At 37.9% G+C, this 24,305-nt stretch overlaps 1 long non-coding RNA gene across 1 annotated transcript; it reads right to left on the reverse strand.

The window, feature by feature from the left end:
* Window positions 1-862: 862 nt before the first annotated feature.
* On the reverse strand, window positions 863-23,610 carry LOC142166284 (uncharacterized). The gene is made up of 2 exons (XR_012696558.1): window positions 23,351-23,610; window positions 863-1,266 (listed from the first exon to the last, which is right to left on the reverse strand). It is a non-coding gene; the product is annotated as an uncharacterized LOC142166284 (long non-coding RNA).
* Between the last annotated feature and the right edge of the window lie 695 nt (window positions 23,611-24,305).

A 24,305-nucleotide genomic window follows, 5' to 3' on the forward strand; every position in this document is an offset into this window, starting at 1 on the left:
TATAGGCAGGATATCTAAATGAGCACAAACAGAATATGCAGTAGTTTTATTAAAGCGAGCAGATGAGTACCTATCAGTTTGCCTACTGATTTTACTAAACCCTGAATCTGGGCATTCTCAGGCAGTAAAAATATTAGAATTTAGGCCCGAAATCATTAGTAACCCTACAGATTTGCCTAAGTGATTAACAAAATCCTATAGGCATGCTTTCTAATTTACAGAATCAGTTAATTCCTACAAACATGATTTCTAGGTGTTGGGACTAATTTACTTATTTCTTATAGTCATGATACCTAAATTACAGAAACTGGTTTTAAATTCCCTATAGGCATGATATCTAAATTGCAGAAATTGACTTTTATTTCCTATAGGCATGATATCTAAATTGCAGAAACTGATTTTTTATATATCTCATATAGGCATGATTTCTAAGTGTTGACTTGATTTAAACTCCTATAAACATGATCTCTAAGTTTCAGAACTGATTTCACCCTATAGGCATGCTATCTAAGTTGAAACTGATTTTATATCTCATATAGGCATGATATCTATTAATCATATGTGAGCAGAAAATTTTAAGCAAATTGCTAGGAAAGTTTGTTAATCAAACAGATAGAACCCTATAGACATGGTCGCTAATGCACATTGAGTTAGACATACGTGGAGATCCTATAAACAGGATTTCTAATATGCAAAATTAAATGTAAAGTCTTATAAGCAGGGTTTCTAACATGCGGATGTGCAACACAGAATCATATTGATGATAAAAATCCCTATAGGCAGGATCTCTAAACACAATACAGTATCCACATTAGCATAGTTAAGTCCTATAGGCAGGATTTCTACCCAATTTCAACAGAGATATAAGAATAGACCCCCCAGCTTTTACTAATAAGCTCCAAATCTGTTTATTATAGAGATTATTACAGCCCCGAATGAATAAATTACATAAGAGCATCTGTTACATTATAGGGAGCCTTCATAGGCCCAAAAATAACCTGGGAACCAGGCCTTCAAACATAGCAACTCTGAGCATAATGGCAGTCCATAGCACATAAAATTAGGTTCTTGGTGTGTCAAAGTTCCCAAGGGCCTCGGAGACCCCATGCAATACTCACACCAGAATCAGATGTTCAACACAAAATTCATAAAGGATTGGGAAACCAGCCTCAATGTGTTAGAGTTGAAAGGAGTCTCAAGGACCCTAAGCAGTGCTCACACCTTCGGTGGTAGGAACCTAAGGGACTAAGAGTAGCCATTTGAGAACTGGTACATGGAAGGTAAGGGGGCAGCTTTAGGAAAACAATTTAATTTTCAGAAACAAATAGATTCAGACTACAGAGTTGCAAACAGAATCCATATTCAGCACATGATTCAAACAGATTGGTGTTTGTTTAAATTGGATACTCATATCATTAATTACAAAAGCAAGGACACTTGAATTAACAGACAGAATTAGCTACATATTAGTTACATGCTTGCAGTATCTAGCCATGTTCGGAACAGGGAATATACAACTGATTTAAACAGGGTTTCACATTATTAGAGATAACTTAGTTTAGCATGATCAAGCGAAGTCAGGTAATCACATAGCAAACAAAATTATGTTAGGAATTGAAGCAAGTTAATCAAACAATGCATAGAGACAGGAATTGCAAAGGTTAGAACATACCAGATGAAGAAAAGAAAGTAAAGATGCAGTAGCAGTTAAGTTCCAGAACAATTTGGCCTTGGCATTCAGCCGGCCAAATAATAGCCATTTAGTACAAAAATCAGAATAGGAGTAAGAGAGAGTTTTAGTTTTGTGGTGAGGATAGGAGAGTTCGGATGTCTCTAAAGGGGAGAGAGGAAGGGTTTTTATAGCATGCAATAGAGTAAAACAAACAAGATAATGAAAATCAACTAACAATCAATTAAGATCAACATGAATTAATTAACAAGACAGAATCGAGTAAAGTCAGGCTAGTACTACTTGATTTAAGGAAAACCTTATACGGAATTGATTAGTAATTAAGTACTAGGTTAAATAAGGTAAAGAAATAATTCCGGAATCAATGAGGAGTTTAATTTAGGGGAAGATAGTACATAGTTTAGTCAATTAGCGAGCAATCAAGCAAGTACTATTCCGAATAAGGTAAGTATCATATAGAACCAATTATCAATCAGCAAACAAGGTGAAGAAATAAAGGAACAAGGTAGGATGAACAGAATAAGGAAAGTATCAGTACATGCGAGATGAGAAAGATTAAAATCTTGGTAAAGCTTTTAGAAGCCCTAATTTTGGGGTAAATAAAACTAGCCAACAATTAATGGCAAGAGTGAAAGATGCATAGAGGCAAATAGACAGAAATATTTAAAGGAAAAAATACAAAATAATGACAATCCTAACTTAATGTAAGCAAAAGAAAAAACAGAAACACAAAAGCTTTGATAAATACACGAAGACATATAGATAGAAATAATTAAGGTTTGAACCATATTTGTTCGAAAAATCAAAACCCTAGATTTTAGGGTAACTAAAATCAGCGTAGAAAACAAAAGGGGAAACTATAATAGAGTTGGAAATACATAGATTTAGTCGTTTTTAAGAAATCAAAAACCCTAAATTTTAGGGTAAACAGAATCAATAATAAATAGTAAAGAAAATATGAACACAGAGGCAGATATACTGAAACTTTAAAGAAAAAAATACAAAGGAAGAAAAATCATTTTAGATCTTGAAAGATCTTGAACCCTAATTTTAGGATAAGTAGAAGATTCAACTAAAAATGGACGGATTTGTGAGTAATAGAGCAAAATATAGGTGGAGAATAGCATAAAACAAACAGAATCGAACCAGATCTAGTCCGAATCAAAACATGAGACCATAACTGAAGGATAGGAAAACATATTCGTACTCACAGAGGTTATGATGAACACATAAGGAAACAACCACAACATAAGAGATTTTGAACCAGATCTAGTCCGCATCTCTCGAGATTAACTTGCCATTTGAGGCAACCTAGTCAAATAATATCAAAAAGGAGTAGCTGGTGAAGAGGTAAGGCCAAATATGGTAAGGAATCAAAGAATGATTCTATTTCCGTATAGGAATTGTTAGGAGATTAGTGACGGCAGGTTAGGGTTTGAGAGGTGAGGGAGAAACGAGAGCGTTTGAAGGCGGCGAAACAGATAAAATGGGGTTAGGGTTAGGGTGGAGGGATATAACTAAAAGGGGTGAAGGGATGTGAGTCGTTGATTTTCAGAGATCAATGGCTGTGATTTAAAGAAGGAGATGGGTCGATTTTAAAATGGGTATGGGGACTGGGTTAATGGGTTTGGGTTAGGGTAATTGGGCTAGGTAAATTGGGTTAGTCTAGGTCCGAAATTAATTGGAAAAATGCTAGATTTTAAATACCCAATTAAATCAATAAAAATAATTTATAAAAATAATTAATAAATAACAAAAATATTATTTGTACATAAAAATGATTTAAAATATTTACCAAGTATTATATAAATATAAAAATCCATTTTCTGTATAGATAATATAATTATGCATGTATATGGGCTATTATTGCAAAATATGCAATTCTAGCTTAAAAATACAAATGTAATTATAAAAAATGTAATTAAAATATTTAAGCACTATTTGGGCATAAATGATGAATTTATAAGATTAAATCATCATAAAAATAATATGAGGTATAATTATTGGATGTTTGAATAGTAAAAATGCATAAATAAATTGGTTGAAAGCCTTTAAAATTATGAAACAAATTATAGAAATGCTTGTGCATGTTTGTAAATGCATGTGCATAATTTTGAAAATATATATGCATGTTAAAATATATGAGAAAATTTTTTGGTATCAACAGTCACTACGCCTGACACCCGCAAGTGTAAAGAACTAGCCCTTAAATACGGGTAGAAGGCCAAAAATCATGGTTGGTTGAACTTATCTTGTTTTTTCTTTTCGTATAGGAAAATTGGCTAACTTTTCTTTCCTGTTGAATTCAGGTCTTCCTCAGGGCTCTGCTACCATCCCTGAGGAGGACGTTTTGGCTGATCTTGGTGATGCGACGAGGTTGCTGATATTGTGGTGCTTGTCATTGGCAATTTTTTAGTTGAAGGTCGCCTTTTTTATTGCTTGTCATCAAGCTTGCTTCCGGTGCAAGTGCTTTTTCTCGGATTCCCCGTACGTAGAACAAGCAACAAAAAAGGCGATGTTCCTTTACGACTAAGGCAAAAATAAAAAGGCGAAGAGCGTTGCACCTGAGCCAGCCGCGGATACTATGGTGATAAGCGTCGTCTCCGAGCCAGCCATAGACACTATGGTAACCGATGATGATGGAGGAACCAGTGATGAGGGGGCTTCTCTACATAGAAGACGACGACTTTCATCATCTCAACAAAATGTTGAATCTTTTGATCTAGTTACGCAACCGAGGACGACGTCCCGGTGCTTTAGAGGGAATATGTTGTAGTTGAAGATGCTAACTCTCGCTTCAGAGTCCCAGTCACCGTTCCCGGTATCGTGAGGGTGGGTACCAGGTCATTTCCATCTTTGGTTGATGAGCAACAAACAACTAGCAATGCTTTTGCTATAGTTTCGTGTCAACCTACAAAGCTATCAGCTTCATGTCCATCTTCGCCAACTTTGCCTTCGCCACCATCAATTGCGATATAGTCTCCACCGGCTGTAGTCATTCGAGAGGAGGATATCCCTCTTCTCCAGTTCACAGGAATTTTGGGCATAATTATTCTACCTCCTCCGAAGAGCCTAGAGGAGGAGGAGTGTTTCCCTCTCGGTTTCTACCGGATACCATCTATTGTCCCGGCCAGTGGAAATTGCTAATTATTTGAAGCCTCTGGCTTTAGAGAAGGATAGGAATATAATACAATCTCTCTCGAGAGAGAATGGTAAACAATGTCATGCACAATGCAACGACGCTACGATCTTTCTTCCTTCTATCTTTATTATGGCAGGATTTAATTTGTACTTCTGTTTTGTAGGCTAACTTCCTTGCTTCTGAGGGCCTTCAGAGGTTGATCCTTGACAAGGAGAAAATCACCTCTGAGCGAGATCAATTATTGGCCGAGCGGGATCAAATTGTTGCCCGCCTCCCAAAACTGGAAGCACAAGCTGCTGAGGCCGTTAAGTTGGAGGCTCGGTTGTAGCAAAGTGAGCAAAAGGTAGTGACCCTTAGCCAAGAGTCCGCCCCGTTAAGGGTACAATTTAAAGAAGCTAAGGCAAAGTGGGTTGAGGTCCAAAATGGTGTTTTTGCTGCTACCGATCGCGAGGCTGCCTCTACTGAAAGACTGAATAATTTGGAGGCAGCCTTGAACTCCAAAGATGAAGAAGTTGATGCTGCTGAGGAGAAGTATGCCCAGTTGGAAGAGAGGCATAAGAGACTCATAGAGCATAATAAAGTTTTTAACTCCACTATCCGCAACCTTAATGTCGGCCTCCAGGCCGCTAGATTTGAGCGGGATAACCTTTCGACTAAGTTTGACCGTCTTAAGAAAGAACTTCAGCACCGAGTGGCTTCCCTCATTGTTGAAAAAATATATTCTATGTATAGAATGAGGAGAAAAACCTTGGAAGAGGCCAAAGCAGGCGTCATTAAATTTGATGCCGCAATCGCCAAGGCTCGTGAGCTGGAGTCGACTGCCCGAAGGGGTCTCTCGGTCCAACCTGATGCTACTTAATCTTTTGGTTCTGGTTCTGAGTTCTCGGGAACTGAAGAAGAACCCGAAGGGGATGATGGAAGGCCAAGATCTTGATCCGGCGGCGGATCCTCCTACTTCTTCTGGGGGTGTAGATATTTTTCTTCCTCCAATTCCGGGGATGCAGTAGCAGAGCTTTTTTCTTTCTTTTCACTTTGTTTTTATTTTCCATATGTTTGTACTTGTGCTGCTTGGCACGTTTGTTGTATATAGAAGTATTTTTTTTCGTTTAAGTATTGTGCAAGTTTTTCTCTTTGCGTAGTTTTCGTTTAAGTATTGCGCAAATTTTACTTTTTGCGTCGAGTTATGCGAGCTTCGGGTGTATTTTTCTCCGATAGCATTTGAATTCTGGGCATAAGTTCTTCCTAAATTAACCCTTTACCATGAGGGTTTCATAAGAGAGGGCCCTATTAGGTTTATGGTGCTCTTGAAGAGGACGTCTCCTGTTCATTATGCCACTAGCATTTGAAGTACTTGTTTAACTTTCATATGATAAAATTAACTCATCGATGGGACAATAAAAAGGATAAAAATAAAAGGAATTTACTTTATTCATTCCATTTTCAAAAGTACATAAGTATTCGGTGTGCTAAAAATAAATTGCCATTACTTGTGGCTAAATTGTACAACTTGTTTCTACGGGGCTGGTTGCGCAATGTCCCGATGATAAAACTTTGTTTCCGGATTTCGTAGTCCTAGTAGATGTGTCAATCAATGTCGTATTCTCATATCATCCCCTCGGTGTTTGAATACGAATAATGCGAATTTGAACACTGGAAGTCTCCACTAGTGAATGGTTGGATAATCTTTAGTTTGATAACAAGCTTCATTTTCCCTTAGGAACTTTGCTATTGAGCCAAAGATTATCTAACAATCCCCCAGTGTCTTGAACTCGTGAACGGTCGGGTAATCTTTGGCTCGATAGCAAATTTTACTTCCCGGTAGAAACTTTGCTACCGAGAAAAAGACTATCTAACCGCTCTGTAATGGCTCGTTGTCTGCATGTCTTGTCATTTAAAGGTCTTATTTCTACTAACGAAGCTTCCTTCGTAGTATGCTTTTCGTTGCTTCCTCGTTAAAAACCTTTTGAGATGTGCCACATTCTAGTTGCTCGACAATTTTACTCCCTCTTGATTTTCCAATTCGTATGACACTTTCCTAGTGATAACTGAAACCCGGTAGGGGCCTTCTAAGTTACTTTTCTTAAAACCAAGTCTTCTACTTTGAAATAACGGAGGTTGACTCCTTGAGTGTAATATATTTTCATTCTTTGTTTTTGGGCTGCCATCCTTATGTGCGCCAAGTCCCTGCATTCATCGAGCAGCTCCAATTTGACCAACAATGCTTCGTTGTTTGTTTCTTCGTCCACCCGAAAATATTTCAAGATAGGTTCTCCTACTTCCACCGAGATCAAGGCTTCTACTCTATATACAAAAGATAAAAGAGTCTCCCCCATGCTTGATTTGGCCATTGTTTTATACATCCATAGTACTCTTGGTAGCTTTTCGGGCCATTTGCCTTTGGTTGCTTCCAATATCTTTTTGAGATTTTGGATAATCACCTTGTTTGTTGATTCTGCTTGACCGTTTGCGCTCAGGTGATAGGGTGATGATGTGATCCTTTTGATTTTCAAATCTTCAAGGACTTTAGTGACCTTTGCGCCTATAAATTATGGCCCGTTGTCGTAGGCCATCTCTTTTAGTATCACAATCTGCAAACAATATTCTCCCATAAGGAATCTAACACTTCGCGCTCACCGATTTCCTGCTTCAACCCAATTAGAAAAACAGTCAGTTAAAATCAAAAGAAATCTAACCTTACTGGGGGCTGGCGGAGCAGACCGACTATATACATTCCCCATTCATGAATGGCCAAGGCGACAAAACGGAGTGCAGTAGCTCTACTAGTTGATGTACCAACAGTGCATGGCTTTGATACTTATCGCATTTCTATACATAAGTCTTAGTGTCTTGTTCCATCCGAGGACCAGTAGTATCCTGCTCTAATTAACTTTAACACTAAGGAATCCGCACCCGAGTGATTTCTGTAGATCCTTTCGTAGACTTCTATCATGACATAGTTAGCTTTGGAAGCTCCCCAACATTGGGCCAACAGGCCTTGGAAAGAACTATACAATTGACCTCCCTTGAAGTTGTATCGAGCTACTTTAGTGCGTAGCGCCCAAGATGCATTGGCATCTTCAGGCAGTTTTTCATGCTCGAGATAGTCAATGATCTCATTTCTCCAGTCCCAGACCAAATTCGTCGCGTTTACTTCATAATAGTCATCTGCGTCCAATATCGAATGCATAAGCTGCATGACCATATCGGAGTCTGATCCCTTCATTTCCGTGGACGATACCAGATTGGCTAGTGCATCTACCTCTGTGTTTTTTTCTCTCGGGATGTGGGTAATTAACCATTCCCTGAACCGTGCAAGCAGAGCCTGGCTTTCACTACATATTTTTGCATGCGATCCACTTTGGCTTCGAAGATCCCTTAGACCTAATTTACTACCAATTGGGAATCGCATTTGATTTCTAAGACCTCGGAATCCAATCCTCAGGCCAACTCAAGTCTTGCAACCAAAGCTTTATACTCTGCTTCATTGTTAGTAAGAGGCACAGTTCTTATAGCCTGCCTTAGGGTTTCCCCCCAGGGCATGATTAGCACTACACCGAACCCGGACCCTTTCACGTTGGAAGCTCCATCCATGAACAATGTCCAAACTCCTGATGTCGACTATGACACCATAACTACTTCTTTGGTAGCTAAAGGTAACAGTCCCGGGCTGAAATTGGCCATAAAGTCGGCCTAAACTTGTGACTTAATCGCAGTCCTAGGTTTATACTCTATGTCAAATTCACTCATTTCGACTATACACTTGTCCAGCCTATCTGAAAGTTCAGGTTTATGAAGGATATTCCGCAGGGGAAAAGTGGTTACCATGGCTATCGGATGACATTGGAAATAAGGCCTAAGCTTTCGAGCAGCGACTACTAGAGTTAAGGCCAATTTTTCTGAGATGTGGGTAGCGAGTTTCTGCTCCTATTAAAATTTTACTAACATAATAGATATAAGATTGCATACCTTCGTTCTCATGGACTAGAACGACACTTACCGCTACATCCAAGACCGATAAGCAGATCAGCAGTTGTTCGCCTTCCTCTGGTTTTGATAGTATTGGAGGACTCGATAAATACCTTTTCAAATCCTTTAGAGCTTGCCGACATTCCAGAGTCCATTTGAAGTTGTTCTTCTTTTTGAGGAGTGAAAAGAAGCGATGACATTTTTCTGAAGACTAGGAAATGAACCTGCTTAAAGCTGCCAATATTATTGTCAAACTTTGAACCACTTTTACACTTGATAGTTGGTCAGGGATGTCTTCGATGGCTTTCATTTTATCGGGATTAACTTCGATACCCTTTTGCCACACCAGGAATCACAAGAACTTATCGGGACAAACTCCGAATGCACACTTCTCGGGGTTGAGCTTCATGTTGTGCTTCCTTAGGATGTCAAAGGTTTCTTGCAGGTGTTTAAGATGATCATTTGCGTTCAAAGACTTAACTAGCATATCATTTATGTAAACTTCCATGGTTTGACCTATTTTCTTTTCAAACATTTTGTTTACGAGCTGCTGTCACACCTCTTTTTTCCTACACTCCCGTGAAGGGGTATATAAGGGAGTTTTTTTCAACTTAAAGTGACAATCGAAACGAGATTATTTATTTATTAAATTCAGAATCGCCACTTGAGATAATTTTATGGTGTCCCAAGTCACCGGTTCAAATCCCGAATCGAGGAAAAGATTGACTCTGTATTACAGTCCGCGAATACAAAATCCGGGTAAGGAATTCTGTTAACCCGGGAGAAGGTGTTAGGTATTTCTGGATTCCGTGGTTCTAGCACGGTCGCTCAACTGTTATTACTGGCTCAATTATCTGATTTTTATTACATGTTTTAACCTATGTGCATTTTAACTTTAAACCACTTTTAACCATATTTAAAGAAAGATTTGCAACGTCATTTAAAATATATCTTGAACCACATCACATAAATGTACCCAGAGTTCGCAACACACTTTATATAACATTGTTGAGTTTTGAATTTGGGTCACATAAATGCGCACCTGAGTTTAGGAAGGTAAATTATTAAAATGTCGTACCTAAAGCAACTACGCACTTTCAAGTTTGCGAGGGCCATAGGAATTCAACTAAATGGCATGCCTCAATTTCTAAGGATTAAAAATTAATTAAGCGAGGGCCATTACACTTCCCAGTTAAAGCCATACCTCCACTCCCTCATTCTAGGTGACCAACAATCATTAAATAATTTCGAAATTAATCTCATGGACTTACACTTGTACAAGGGATCTGCACCTAACTTGGCATGGAAAATGACAAAACCTTAAATACTTCTTAACCAAACAAAATGCTAACTAGAGAAAGGTATGCGAGGCAATATTCAGAACAAAGGTGCCAGAGTATATCGTAGGGGCATACAAAAATGGCGGAAAAAGCAGTGACAATTAGAACAGAGAAGGTCATTGATAATAAGCGAAATCTGGGTGATTTAGCTATTGTTTATGCTTCTGCTTGATGATATTCCAATGATATATTGTGATTAATTGATGAATTATGGGCTTTAATAGTGAATTGAATACATTTCAGGTAAAGAAGAGTATATTACGTAAATCAAATATGATTGGAACCATTTTGGAGCAATAAATGAAAAACCCCTCGGAATTAATTATGGTGGAAGAACAAGAAAAGAATCAAGAATATGGGACAACTGGACTAGCGCGGTCAGGTGCGCGGCCAGATGCGCGGCCGCGCTAGTCCAGATTTCGGGAAAGGTTGTTTAAAGGGGTAAAATTGGAATTTCTTCTTAATCCCACTCAATTTACATAAAGCAAGAACTCCATTATTGGAGTTAAGCAGATGGAGAGTGGAAGATCTGATTTTTAGAGAGAGAAGGAGGAGGAAACTCATCTTCAACTATCAAAAATCAATAGGAACATCAACTTGGAGCAAAGATTGAAAGAGTTTTTCTAAACCTTCTCTTAGTATTTACGTATATTATGTTTAATGATTTTTATTGTTGTTATTTGTATAATTATGAGTAGCTAAAAAACTCTAGTATTCTTGGGTCATGGATGTTAGATGATCTTGTTGTTTGAAGCTTAGATTGAAGATCTTGAATCTATCGTTATGGGTTGTTTATTTGATTCTGCTTCTAATTATTTTACTGCGTAGCTAACAGTGAAATATTATTTACGGATCTTGAGTTAAACTTGAAAAAGGAAATTCTTGATTGCATATAGAATCAAATAGAGCAAGATCCGGATCTTGGGCATCGGGTGAAAGATTTGCAATTAAGATAGACATATACTTAATTGCCTTGTTTGATTGAAAAATAGGAGTTTTAAATGCATTCTTGCTAATATTAATACCATAGACATATAGGTATTAGTTTAACTTGAATAGATGCATAAGAACTCGAAAGATTCTTATGAATATTATTAACCCTATAATCAATAACCCGAATAATTCAATAAATCAATCTTAAGCTAAAATAGTAGCATGATCTCTAGCAAGTCCATGACCCTGGAATATCTTTACCAAAATTGTTATCAAAATATTGTGTAATTGGTGTAGTAATTTTGTGTTGAATTATTGTGCAATTATTAAGTAAGTTGTAAATTGGTTCTTTATATATTTTGTGATAATTTAGCTTGAATTGATAATTGTTTGAGTCTACATCAGTCGATAAGTTGATCACAATTCCTCGTGGGAACGATACTCTACTTACTACTATATTACTTGTCGATCGCGTGCACTTGCGTGAGTGTTTTGGTCGCAACAAGTTTTTGGCGCCGTTGCCGGGGAGTTGAAATTAGCTACTTGACTGTTTTAAAATTTTATTAGGTGTTGATAAAAAAAAACCTAAATTTTACATCTATTTTGTTTGTGTTGCGCATGCTCTTCTCTTGAATGCGGAGGAGTAGAAGCACAAACAACCTCTTCCCTTTTGATCCTGAAATTGAACGAACAATTCATAGAACAAGGAAGGAGTGGGAAGCTAGAAACAAAACAGAAAGAGAGTTGGACATTCAAGTTCAACCACAGCCAACAGTGATGGCAGGTAATCAAGAACGTGCGGTGATAGAAGCAGCAAGGCCAAACCTTGCTAATATGACTCAGGCCATTGTGAAGCCTGAAATCACCGGTCACTTTGAGCTTAAACAGTACATGGTGCAGCTGATACAGTCCACTGGGCAATATGTTGGTCTATCTCATGAAGACCCACAAAGGCACATTCAAAATTTTTTGAAAATAACGGATACTTACAATTATCCAAATATTTCCAAGGATTATGTCAGGCTGACCTTATTTCCCTTTTCATTATTGGGGGATGCTAGAGAATGGTTGCAAAAAGAGTCAGCTAATTCAATCCACAATTGGGATGATTTAGCAAAGAAATTCCTAATCAAGTTTTTTCCCACCAAAAAGACAAAGTTTTTGCGGAGTCAGATTCTTGGGTTTCAACAACGGGATGGTGAAACTCTTCGCCAAGCTTGGGAAAGATACAAGAAACTACTTCGGGATTGTCCTCATCATTGTCAAACTGATGAAGTATTGGGTCATACTTTTGTTGATGGATTAGACGAAACTTCCAAAATGAATCTTGATTCAGCTTGTGGAGGTAGTTGCATGGCAAAACCATACAGTGAAATACAACTTCTGCTAAATAACTTTACTGCTAATGATCATAATTGGCAAGGTGAAGGAGAACCAAGGAGAGCAATAAAACAGAAAGCAGGGTTACTTGAATTGGATGACATTTCCGCCATGAGAGCAGATTTAGCAAAATTGGCAAATCAAATGACCAGAATGACAATGGGACCATCACAACCAATGCAGCAGGTTCAACAAATGTCAGTTTGTTGTGAAATGTGTGGAGATAATCACACAAGTGACATGTGACCAACGAATCCTGAATCTATTTATTATATGGGGCAACAAAGCAGAGGGCCGATGAACCAACAGGCACAATATGGGAACACTTACAATGCAAATTGGAGGAATCATCCTAATTTCTCTTGGGTTGGAAATCAATCAAATCAGAATCAATATAGACCCCAAGGAAATTTTAATCAACCTCAAAGGCCTCCACAACAAGCAGAAGAAAGTACAAATGAATTGCTGAAAAAATTGTTGCAAGACAATCAACAACTCAGAACGGACTTTAGAAATCTTGAAAGACAATTGGGACAGCTAGCTGCAAATCAAAATACTAGGCCTGCAGGTGCTCTTCCAAGTGATACAGAGAAAAATCCGCAAGTTAGTGCAATTACACTTAGAACTGGAAGGGAATTAGAAGAAGTTCCAAAGAAGAGAAAAGACAAGCCTGTACCTGAGGGTGAATTGATTCCCAAAGCAACACAGGAAGTAAGGAAAGATGATACAATTTCAGCACCTGTAAATATTCCAAGACCACCACCACCTCTTCTACAAAGATTGCAGAAAAAGAATGACGATCGCATGTTCAACAAATTTCTCTCTATGTTGAGTCAGATTCAATTGAATATTCCGTTGGTAGATGTGATTCGTGATATTCCAAAATATGCCAAATACATAAAAGACATTGTGGCTAACAAGAGGAGACTGACTGAATTTGAAACAGTTGCACTTACTGAAGAGTGCACTTCAAGGGTCCAAAATAAGCTTCCTCAAAAGCTTAAGGACCCTGGCAGCTTTACTATCCCTGTAAGAATAGGCAATGTTGACGTAGGTCATGCACTTTGTGATTTGGGAGCAAGCATAAATTTGATGTCATTGTCTTTGTACAAACAATTGGGTTTGGGAGCTCCAAAACCCACCACATTGATGTTGCAACTAGCAGACAGGTCCATAGCTTACCCGGAAGGGGTGATAGAAGATGTGCTACTGAAAATTGGGAAATTTATTTTCCCAGCTGATTTCATTATCTTGGATTTTCAGGCTGATGAAAAAGTTCCTATTATATTGGGAAGACCTCTCTTGGCTACAGGTGATGCTATAATTAAAGTAAGAGAAGGAAAAATGATCATGAGAGTTGACAACGAGGAAGCTGTTTTTAATGTATATAAAGCAATTCAACTTCCTCGGCAGTATGAAGAATTGTCTATGATATCTGTCATGGAGATTGATGAACAACTTGTTACCTCAAGTGTATATTTGCAGGATTCTTTAGAAAAAGCAATTGTGTTGTTTGAAAGTTTGGAGATTAATGATGAGGTTGAGGAGATGAAACATAATTTGAATGCAACATGTGAATATATAAAAGGTTTTAATCCCTTTGAACCGTTGAACAGGCCAGATGGTCGTCCTCTGAAGCCCTCAGTTGAAGAAGCTCCCAAATTGGAATTAAAGCCTTTACCTTCTCATCTTCATTATGCTTATTTGGGTAGTTCTGAAACGTTACCTATTATTATTTCGGCTGACTTGTCTGAATTGCAGGAGGAGAAATTGTTAAGAGTACTACGTGAGCATAAAAGAGCAATTGGGTGGACAATGTCCGACATAAGAGGTATTAATCCAGCTTTTTGCATGCATAAAATTCTCATGGAGGAAGAGCACAAGCCAAGCATAGAACAACAACACCGCCTAAATCCGAACATGAAAAAGGTGGTAAGAAAAGAAGTGATTAAATGGCTTGATGCAGGTATTGTATTTCCAATATCTGATAGCAAATGGGTAAGTCCAGTCCAATGTGTTCCAAAGAAAGGAGGAATGACCGTAGTAACAAATGAAAATAATGATTTGATTCCCATTAGAACTGTTACTGGGTGGAGGATTTGCATAGATTATAGAAAATTGAATAATGTCACCCGGAAAGACCATTTTCCCCTTCCCTTCATTGACCAAATGCTTGATAGATTAGCCGGGCAGGAATACTACTGTTTTTTGGATGGCTACTCGGGATATAATCAAATTGTTATAGCCCCAGAAGACCAAGAAAAGACCACATTTACATGCCCCTATGGGACCTATGCATTTAAAAGAATGTCATTTGGTCTTTGCAATGCACCTGCGACTTTTCAAAGGTGTATGATGGCTATTTTCACTGATATGGTTGAAAGATTTGTGGAAGTATTTATGGATGATTTTTCTGTATTTGGATGTTCTTTTAATGAATGTTTAATGAATCTTGATAAGGTCCTTGCTAGGTGTGAAGAAACAAATTTGGTACTAAATTGGGAAAAATGCCATTTCATGGTACGTGAAGGCATAGTCTTAGGGCATAAAGTGTCCAAGAATGGATTGCAGGTGGATAAAGCAAAGGTGGAAGTAATCGAAAAATTACCTCCACCAACATCCGTTAGAGGCATTCGCAGTTTCTTAGGCCATGCGGGCTTTTACCGTCGTTTCATCAAGGATTTTTCAAAAATCTCATCTCCTTTGTGCAGGCTTCTTGAGAAAGATACATCTTTCAAGTTTGATGATGCTTGTCTGAAAGCATTTGATGAGCTGAAACGAAGATTAGTTACTGCACCGATTATCATTTCTTCAGATTGGAAACTTCCATTTGAATTGATGTGTGATGCAAATGATATAGCCATTGGAGCTGTTTTGGGGCAGCGGAAGGAGAAAATATTTCGTTCCATTCACTATGCGAGTAGAACTCTTAATTCATCTCAAATGAATTACACTGTTACTGAAAAAGAGTTGCTCGCAGTAGTATGGGCATTTGATAAGTTTAGATCCTATCTAGTGGGGACAAAAGTCATAGTTTACACAGATCACTCCGCTATAAGGTATTTATTTGCAAAGAAAGATGCCAAGCCAAGGTTAATTCGATGGGTTCTTCTTTTGCAGGAATTTGATTTGGAGATTCGAGATCGAAAGGGAACAGAGAATCGGGTTGCAGATCATTTATCCAGGCTGGAAAATAGAGGCCATGTCACTGAAGGAGAATCAATCAAAGAAACATTCCCTGACGAACATTTGCTAGCTATCACTTCGGATGAAACCCCGTGGTATTCTGATTATGTGAATTTCATTGCAAATGGGGTGATTCCACCAGAATTCACAGCTGACCATAGAAGAAGGTTCTTACATGATGTGAGATTCTACATGTGGGACGAGCCTTTTCTATATAAGCAATGCGCAGATCAATTGGTAAGAAGGTGTGTCCCTGAGGAGGAGATGAATGCAATATTGCATGACTGTCATTCTTCTCTTTATGGAGGTCATCATGGGGGAGACAGAACTGCACAAAAGGTTTTGCAATCAGGTTTTTACTGGCCAAAATTATTTAAAGATGCACATGCTTTTGTTAAAAATTGTGACAGGTGCCAAAGAACCGGAACGATCACGAAGAAGCACGAGATGCCTTTACAAAATATTTTGGCAGTAGAACTCTTTGATGTCTGGGGAATAGATTTCATGGGACCATTTCCATATTCTAATGGGCACAGATATATTTTGGTTGCAGTTGATTATGTGTCTAAGTGGGTTGAGGCCATTGCTCTTCCTACTAATGATGCGAAGGTAGTGGTAAGTTTCGTAAAGAAGCACATTTTCACACGCTTTGGAACTCCAAGAGTGTTGATAAGTGATGGAGGAACACACTTTTGCAATAAATTGTTGAAAAATGTCCTAGCAAAATATGGTGTGAGACACAAGGTTGCTACTGCATATCACCCTCAAACGAGTGGTCAAGTTGAAGTGTCAAACAGGGAGGTAAAACAGATTTTGGAGAAAACTGTGAGCGCAAATAGGAAGGACTGGACCGGTAAGTTAGAAGATGCATTGTGGGCTTACCGAACTGCATACAAGACTCCAATAGGTACTTCTCCATACAGGTTGGTTTATGGAAAGGCATGTCATTTGCCTGTTGAGCTAGAACACAAAGCTTATTGGGCAATCAAAAAGCTAAATATGGATATGGACTTAGCCGGTGAAAAAAGACTGTTACAACTCAATGAACTTGATGAGTTTCGGTTGCATACTTATGAAAATGCCAAGTTATATAAAGAAAGAACCAAGAGGTGGCATGATAAGCACATCCAACATCGTGAGTTTGTGCCGGGTCAAGAAGTTCTTCTGTTTAATTCAAGGTTAAAGCTTTTTCCAGGAAAGCTTAAGTCTCGTGGGGCAGGCCCTTTCGTTGTAGTAAGCGTGACTCCTCATGGAACAGTTGAATTACGAGACACAAATTCAAGTGGTACTTTCTTGGTAAATGGGCAACGAATTAAACATTATTGGGGTGGTGACATTCAACGTCACAAAACCTCAGTAGATTTAATTGATGTATAATGCAATATGGCGTCGTGTCGCGACGTAAAATAAGGCGCTGGTTGGGAGGCAACCCAACGATCATGGTATTTTTGATTATGATGTTTATTGTGTACTAATAAATACAGGTGAACGAGGGCTGATAAAAAAAAACAGAAATCGCTCAGGTGCGCGGCCGCGCACCTGACCGCGCATTTGACCGCACTACTTTGGGGTGCTCTCTGTCTTGGCCGTGCACCTAACTAGCGCGGCCGCGCATTTGACCGCGCTAGTTCAGTGGCTCTCTGTCTTGGCCGCGCATTTGACCGCGCTAGTTCAGTGAAATTTTTCATTTTTTTTTAAGTTTGTTTTTGTTTTAATTTGTTAATTAAATTACTATCCTACCCCCCTAATTACCCTTATCTGAACGACCATCTCCCCAAAAACCCTCATTCCAACAAATTATCTCTCTCTCTAACCCAATTTCCCCTCTTCAAAACCCTTCTCTTCTCCAAACCTTTCTTCCACCATTTTTGCTTCACCATTTTCTCCCAAACAATCCCCATCAAATCTTCTTCTCTATCTTCACATTCATCTTCTTTACCATTCTCTTCCAACAAAGGTATGAATTCTTGTTTTGTTTTCTTTTATTTTTTTTTTATTTTTTTTTTCAAATTTTTGTTTATATGCAAATAAAGTAGTTATAGTTGTTAAAGTTGGTTTCTAAGAATGGTGTTGATATTATAAGTTGAAATGTTAGTAAGAAATTAGTTTTAAGTTCTAAGTTCTTCTCTTCTTTTATTTTTCTTGTTATTTTCCAGATTTTGTTTTTATGTTTTAAGTAAATATAATGATAGTATTGATGGGTATTGTGTAATAATAGTGAACTATTCTCGTATAGTTCTTTTATACAGAGAATAATGTTAGTGATAATTTATTTTTATTTTTATTGCTATTTTTCGAATTTCTGTTGAAGTGTTTATACATATGTTGTGTTAATTGTACATAAATTGTATGTATAAATTAGTGAAATACTTGGGGGTATTGTTGGTTGATGAGTGTGGGGGAGGAGAACCACTTGATTGGTGATGTTTTATGGGTGAATAAGGGTGATTATTGTTCTAACAAGTGTAAAAGGGGTTATGATAATACAATGCATGCAATGTGTTTGTGAAAAAGCCCCCATGAATAAGAAAATGTAGTTTGTGACCAATGATGAGTGTGAAGTCTAAGTAACCCCATTGAGCCGCGAATTTTGGATTGGGCTATGTTAATATGTTATTGTCTTGCATGTATAATGACTAACTCCAGAAAAAGACGCACCACAGGTCCTTCCTCAAGCAACCAAACAGGCAGAGCTAGGTCACGAGAGGCAGCAATTGCACGCCCATTTGATAATACAAGATTTGTTTCGGCCAAAGCTCAGGACCGATTTGTAGAAAAAGCTGAAAAGAAACCAATTCCTGAAAGAGGTGTTGACATGAGAAAACTTCAGCGGTTGTGCCCTCATATGCACGATGAGTTGCTGAGAAGGGGCTTACACACATTCGTCAACGAACCAGGTGAGGCAAATCTCATGGTTGTAAGAGAATTTTATGCCAATGCTCCAGAGCATACAAATGGAATAGTCACAGTGCGCCAAAGAGCAGTGAATGCTTCACTTGAGGCAATTCGTACTGCTTATCAGCTGCCTGCACCTCCAGAGGAGCATAATGACTTCTATAACTATGGTAAGGCACCCACATACGAAATTTGGGAAAGATTCTTTGAGACCATTTTGGCACCTGGCAAGGAAATTTCCTGGATGACTTATGGGCAGAAATTTCATTCTAATGCACTCACATTTGAAGCAAAGTGCTGGTTGCATCTCATATGCGCCCGATTGATCCCATCACACAATAAAACGGAAGTCAATGGACCCCGAGCTTGTCTTGTCTGGTGTTTTGTTAATGGTCACGACTTTGACGTAGCTAAAATCATGTATGATGAGATGTTCACTCGCTGCAAAATCAAGAGGTATGGATTCTTCTTCCCTTCACTAGTTACTCAACTATGCAGGGCTGCTAGTGTGCCAGAATATCAACCTGCTGATGGGTTGGTTGAAAAGGAAAGCAAGTTCCGAGCTGATAAAGTGACAACGGGGAAAGAGCCGGAGGTAGTAGAGGTGGTAGAATCAAGCAGCTCTGATGATGATGACGACGATGATGAGGAGGAGGAAAATGAGGCAATGAATGTTGAAAGTGAGGCGCAGCCAGAAGCACCCCGTGCATCAGCTGAAAGACTGTCATCAGCTGCAAGACTGTCATCAGCTGCGAGACTGTCAAGATCAGCATCACAAACAGCACCAACAGCAACATTATCACGAGCAACTTCATCTTCCCGATCTACCAGATTGCCTCGTCAAAACACATTGGAAAAAGAGGTAGAGGATCTTCGCATCACTATGACTGGGTTGGGCAACCGTGTGGAGGAGATAGCTGACCGACAAGTCAAGTCAGAGAAAAAATTTATGGGTTGGCTCAGAGCATTGGGGCGTGCATGTAATGTGAATCCTGACACTGTCTCAGATCAGGAATGAAGTTTCGGGGAAGTATCTTTGCCTCTTTTCTTTTTAGAAATGAAAGTCATGGGGACATGCCTTACGTTTAAGTGTGGGGTGGAAGGATGGTAGTAATTATTATGAATTTTTAGGTTGTTTTAATTGTTTTGGATTGTTGGAATGTTTTGGTGGTGTGGTACAATATATAATGTTTTGGGATTGCGTGATTATTTCACTTTTGTTTTTAAATGTTTTGGTGATTTAGTATTGTTGGAGTAATTGTTCTTAAAACATATTTTTTTAGTAGTAATATTGGCGTGGCCCGATGACGGATTCTTTTGGATAGGAGTTCTTGAGGGACTGAGCTTATTGAAAACAACAAAAAGATTTTTGTTTTTATATTTGGTATTTTTAGGTAGTATAACAAATCTCCCTTGGTTTTTCTTTAAGCCACGGTTCTTTTCCAAGGGTTTATTTTGAACCGGGCATATGTAGTTTTTCAGTGAGCATATATAGAAGAGAACTCATAGCGTTGACACACCTGAACACAATAGAACTTAGAGTGTAACGCTTAGTCTTAATTGTTGAATCTCACCAAAAGTGCCTTAAATTGTATGTTTGTACTGAATTGAATGCTCGTAATGGAGTGTCTTGATGAGCTGATCTGGAATGAGTCATATGTCATGTGTGGTGAGTATTTGTGTAGTCCATGCATTGTATTTGTGTCTAGAACTTGCCCGGTATGTGAATTAAAGCGAAATATTAGGTGATGCTCGATTTGAAAAATGATGTTAGGCTTTCTTTAACCTTTTTGAGCTTAATTGCTTATCACAAATAAAATTTGTCCCTAGTTAACCCTTTTGAGCCTTTAGACTTTTGTTTGGCACCCGTATTACAAGCCTGTACACTTTTGTTCTTAATTGACAGTGTTTTGATCCTTTTACCTCTTAAAGCACTTTAATTGTGAGAAGAACGCTAAAAGAAGTAAGAAGGAAATAAGTGTGGGGTGGCTTTTGAGTGGAACCAATAAAAGGATGAAAGGTGCACTTATGTTGTAAATGAATACACCACTAGCAGAAATTGAGTGACAAGAAAAATTACATTGTGTTTTGCTCTAGTTAGTGGGAATGAATTAATAGAGTGCTTAAAGAAGATGGGCGTATTTGTGGGATGACATTGTGTATAAATGAGAAGTAGGTTGAAGAATTTATGCTGAAAAATTGCTCGTGTGATGTGTTAAAGTGCTTAGGGGTTGAGTCATTATTCCTAAATACATCTTACTCGTCCCTTAGCCCTCATTACAACCATGAAACAGTCCTAATTGATTTTGGATTGAGCTAGCCTACATTAGTAGAGATTTACATTAAGGGCAATCTTATGGTATCAATTGCATGCATGTGACTTTTATTGTGAGAGTGAGTGCTTTAATTGATTATTATAAGTATATGACTGGAATGTGCGGAGTAATTACCAAATATTTCTTATTGGCATGATGGTGAGGGCATATGACTTGTGACAAAAAAGAAAATCTTGACTTTTGTGAAGAGCAAGTTGAGGAAGTTTGAATATGCATGACACTTGAGATTCAACTTTAAAGCTAGGATTGTTCACTGCTAGGAGCAACATATGTATATTGTTCTCGGTGTAATGCGTTAGGGGAAATAGTTGAGTGAAGGGATCTTTAGAGATAGTTCTAATATAATAGTTTGATTGCTTGAGGACAAGCAATGGATTAAGTGTGGGGTGTTGATAATAAGCGAAATCTGGGTGATTTAGCTATTGTTTATGCTTCTGCTTGATGATATTCCAATGATATATTATGATTAATTGATGAATTATGGGCTTTAATAGTGAATTGAATACATTTCAGGTAAAGAAGCGTATATTACGTAAATCAAATATGATTGGAACCATTTTGGAGCAATAAATGAAAAACCCCTCGGAATTAATTATGGTGGAAGAACAAGAAAAGAATCAAGAATATGGGACAACTGGACTAGCGCGGTCAGGTGCGCGGCCGCGCTAGTCCAGATTTCGGGAAAGGTTGTTTAAAGGGGTAAAATTGGAATTTCTTCTTAATCCCACTCAATTTACATAAAGCAAGAACTCCATTATTGGAGTTAAGCAGATGGAGTGTGGAAGATCTGATTTTTAGAGAGAGAAGGAGGAGGAAACTCATCTTCAACTATCAAAAATCAATAGGAACATCAACTTGGAGCAAAGATTGAAAGAGTTTTTCTAAACCTTCTCTTAGTATTTACGTATATTATGTTTAAAGATTTTTATTGTTGTTATTTGTATAATTATGAGTAGCTAAAAAACTCTAGTATTCTTGGGTCATGGATGTTAGATGATCTTGTTGTTTGAAGCTTAGATTGAAGATCTTGAATCTATCGTTATGGGTTGTTTATTTGATTCTGCTTCTAATTATTTTACTGCATAGCTAACAGTGAAATATTATTTACGGATCTTGAGTTAAACTTGAAAAAGGAAATTTTTGATTGCATATAGAATCAAATAGAGCAAGATCCGGATCCTGAGCATCGGGTGAAAGATTTGCAATTAAGATAGACATATACTTAATTGCCTTGTTTGGTTGAAAAATAGGAGTTGTAAATGCATTCTTGCTAATATTAATACCATAGACATATAGGTATTAGTTTAACTTGAATAGATGCATAAGAACTCGAAAGATTCTTATGAATATTATTAACCCTATAATCAATAACCCGGATAATTCAATAAATCAATCTTAAGCTAAAATAGTAGCATGATCTCTAGCAAGTCCATGACCCTGGAATACTTTACCAAAATTGTTATCAAAATATTGTGTAATTGGTGTAGTAATTTTGTGTTGAATTATTGTGCAATTATTAAGTAAGTTGTAAATTGGTTCTTTATATATTTTGTGATAATTTAGCTTGAATTGATAATTGTTTGAGTCTACATCAGTCGATAAGTTGATCACAATTCCTCGTGGGAACGATACTCTACTTACTACTATATTACTTGTCGAAATATAGCACTTGCGTGAGTGTTTTGGTCGCAACAGTCATGACCAATCGCCTTCTTGCAAGGAAGTAATTATCGTTAATCATACAGCTCAAACAAAACCCACCTATAATAAATTTGATCCTGTAAGTTCACCTTAAGCATGATCACTTAACAACTTTGGCATTTAAGTGAAACATGTATTATAGCATCATATATTAATCAAAGAAGGAGAATCAGGCAGATTTGGGAAATAAACAGACCAGATCCTTTAACCAACCTTTGAGAATCACTTGAGCTTATGGAGTCCACCAAAATAAAAGGCCGGGTGAAAACTTTATGATAAAGAAAAGCTTAACATGAAATTAACAAGGCCAAGTAGCCTTTCGGCTTAACGAGCTTCTCATTTGAAAAACCAACGAAAGATAATCTCAAGTCATCATCAAGTTAAAATACCGACATCTTTGTTTCGATTCCTATTTTTAAAAATCATTTCCAGAACTTAACCCCACAACAACAAAATTTGAATAGATTCAAGCTAGACGAGAAAAAAAATCACAACCTCAAATCAAACTACAACCATCAGGCGGATTAAAAATTACGAGACGCTCAAGCAAAGAGATGAAACAGAGCATACGTTATGAAAAAGAGTTCAACAAAACTCGTCGCTGCTCGAAAATTGCGGAACCGCATCTACTAGCACTCAGATTCAAAACGAAAACCAGAAAACTACAAGTTATGCAGCAATCTCACTTAACAACTAACGAATTGCGCAATTCCTGAATCCTTTTAACCGAGGCATCAAATCATAGTTTAATCACACACAAAAAACAAGGGAAAGAAGTGACCTGGGATATTTTCAATTAGTAAAATTCCGTCAATTACAGCAACTGAATTGAGCAATTGATGCACAAGCCCAGGGATTTCAACAAGAAACTTCAACGGAACCACCGACTTCGACCGGAAACTCAAATGGAGATGCACTTCAACTCAACTACGTCTTCAACCAAACTCCATTTTCGGAACAAGAATCCGAAATTAACTGAAGAAAACAGAGATCTACATCTGTGTTTGTACCTGGGCGTTCTTGATGGTGGGGGGGGGGGGGGGGGGGCTGGCTCCTAGGGCTTTCTCTTCTTCTTCTTTTTGAAGAAGAAGATGAACAGTGCTCGAAAAATTTTCAAGAAGATCGATGGGGAAGGGTCTGTGGTTTTCGCTAGGTTTCTAATTGAAGAAAAAGACGCAGGACGATGGGGTCTCTTTCTAGCATCGCCTTTCAGCTCCTTTAGGCGTTATTTTCATTTTTTTGGTCGTCTTTTTGCTGGTTCAGCGTTGAAAAATGAAGGAGAAGCTGATGGGGTGTGAGGAAAATGGAGTACGAGGGGTGGGGTCTTGTGTAACGCCACTGCCTTCGGTGTATTTTTTAGGCCTTCTCCTCCCCCTTAGCTGATAGGTGTTACCCTAGGTCTAAATGTGTATTTTTGTGTTAATTGCTCTTAGGTCTTTAGGATCTTTTCATTTATTTATGTTCCAATGAAGAGTCTAGAAGGGTCTCTAGGGTTAACTTAATGGGTATTGGGTATTGGACTTAAGGAATGAGCCAGAAACTTGGGCATTTATGACTAGCTATGCTTAAAATTAGCTTAATTAATTAAAAATTATCCACATAGAAGTATTATCAAAAATATTAATTAGCCCTATTTAAATATAAATAATTATTAAAATAAGACCGACCATTAAAACAAAACTATTTTTTTGGTATTTTTTCAAGATTAAAAAATGACTACAAAACATTAATGAGCC

The sequence above is a fragment of the Nicotiana tabacum genome, chromosome 11 (genome assembly GCF_000715075.1).
Source record: "Nicotiana tabacum cultivar K326 chromosome 11, ASM71507v2, whole genome shotgun sequence".
NCBI lineage: Eukaryota > Viridiplantae > Streptophyta > Magnoliopsida > Solanales > Solanaceae > Nicotiana > Nicotiana tabacum.